Source organism: Borostomias antarcticus (assembly GCF_949987555.1).
Source record: "Borostomias antarcticus genome assembly, chromosome: 18".
NCBI lineage: Eukaryota > Metazoa > Chordata > Actinopteri > Stomiiformes > Stomiidae > Borostomias > Borostomias antarcticus.
Genome location: NC_140251.1, coordinates 1,213,401 through 1,215,812, shown reverse-complemented (window position 1 = coordinate 1,215,812; position 2,412 = coordinate 1,213,401).

The following is a 2,412-nucleotide window of genomic DNA, read 5'->3' as shown; positions in this document are numbered from 1 at the left end:
TGAAAATAGCATGTATAAATATAATAAACCTGACTGACACTATGTATAGTGCTGTTTTGCAGTAATTCCCTTTGTATGAGTGTGTCACAGACTGCTCTGACTCGGCAGAGGGGCACCGAAGCGTTCTCCCCTACTGTTGCTATAGCGACAATGTGAGCGTGGTCGGGAGTAATGTGAAAAAATATCACGCAGATTTCATTGGGTGGAGGGGCAGAAAAGTCTCTGCCCCTACGAAATCTACCTGGCAACAGGTTTAGCCAGGGAATAATGAAACAACGTTGATCAAAGTTGAACTACTGGGTCATTGTCGATCTACGTTAGCCAATGCTGCTAGCTAAAGTTTTGTAGAGATTAAAAGTGTTTTCAGGTGCAACAATGAATAGTGTAGATTATATGTTGAATGTGCGGTTTAGTACATTGAAACTTGAAGAGAAACTGGAAATAAAACGTTTAGGGCCATACGACCAGAAGAATTGGTGCTGCTTCAGGCTGGAGATAAGGTAACCCGTACCTTCAAACAGGAATGGTTTGAGAAAAAGAAGTGGCTAACTGCTAGCACCTCGAAAAGTGCGCTGTTCGGTTTCCCTTGTATTCTTTTTGGTGGAAACTCTGTTTGGGCATCGTCTGGATTCAAAGACATTAAACATCTGTCAGAAAGAACAGCGAAGCATGAAAGCTCTGCGTCCCATCTGAACTGTGCCATGAAGCTGGGTTTACTGGGGCAGCTCAACGTCCCATCTGAACTGTGCTATGAAGCTGGGTTTACTGGGGCAGCTCAACGTCCAGGCACAGCTCTGATGCGTTTCGCCGTTCCATCGCGGAGCACAACAAACAGACCGAGGAGAATCGGGATGTTCTGGGGAGGCTGATCACTTTTATTAAACTCTGTGGGAAGTGTGAAATGGGTTTGCGTGGTCACGACGAGTCAGCGAACTCACTGAACCCAGGCATTTTTCGGTGCATTTTTGAGACGATGTGTGAGGGGGACTAATGTGGACAGTGCGCCTTCACTCTAGTAGACTATTTGGCTGTGATATACAGTAAGTGGAGTACTAATAGGTTATGCGTAGTGCCCAGGTCTGATGGGTGCACACTTGTCACTTTCAGAACCCTGGACCGGGCATGCGCTCTCTTATGGGTCTAATTAGCCTACTCTGCGTGTGTTAATGTGTCGTTATCTTTGTGTGTTGTAGCCTCTGCTCTGATGTACCTACCGTAGACTAATTCGCTACCTTTAGTTCTTGTGATGGTGACATAATATAAAACTGCCCCTCCAGAAATGCCATGCTAAAATCGCCACTGCCCCCACCTCACTACCCTCCAGCCCCTCACTCTCTATCCCCCCCACCCAACCACCCCCACCTCACTACCCTCCAGCCCCTCACTCTCTATCCCCCCCACCCAACCACCCCCACCTCACTACCCTCCAGCCCCTCACTCTCTATCCCCCCCACCCAACCACCCCCACCTCACTACCCTCCAGCCCCTCACTCAGTCTCCCCCCCACCCAACCACCCCCACCTCACTACCCTCCAGACCCTCACTCTCTACCCCCCCCCACCCAACCACCCCCACCTCACTACCCTCCAGCCCCTCACTCTCTACCCCCCCCACCCAACCACCCCCACCTCACTACCCTCCAGCCCCTCACTCTCTATCCCCCCCCACCCAACCACCCCCACCTCACTACCCTCCAGCCCCTCACTCTCTATCCCCCCCACCCAACCACCCCCACCTCACTACCCTCCAGCCCCTCACTCAGTCTCCACCCCCCCCACCCAACCACCCCCACCTCACTACCCTCCAGCCCCTCACTCTCTATCCCCCCCCACCCAACCACCCCCACCTCACTACCCTCCAGCCCCTCACTCTCTACCCCCCCCACCCAACCACCCCCACCTCACTACCCTCCAGCCCCTCACTCTCTATCCCCCCCCCCACCCAACCACCCCCACCTCACTACCCTCCAGCCCCTCACTCTCTATCCCCCCCCCCCACCCAACCACCCCCACCTCACTACCCTCCAGCCCCTCACTCTCTACCCCCCCACCCAACCACCCCCACCTCACTACCCTCCAGCCCCTCACTCTCTACCCCCCCCACCCAACCACCCCCATCTCACTACCCTCCAGCCCCTCACTCTCTACCCCCCCACCCAACCACCCCCACCTCACTACCCTCCAGCCCCTCACTCTCTATCCCCCCCCCCACCCAACCACCCCCATCTCACTCCCCTCCAGCCCCTCACTCTCTATCCCCCCCCACCCAACCACCCCCACCTCACTACCCTCCAGCCCCTCACTCTCTATCCCCCCCACCCAACCACCCCCACCTCACTACCCTCCAGCCCCTCACTCAGTCTCCACCCCCCCTCACCCAACCACCCCCATCTTACTACCCTCCAGACCCTCA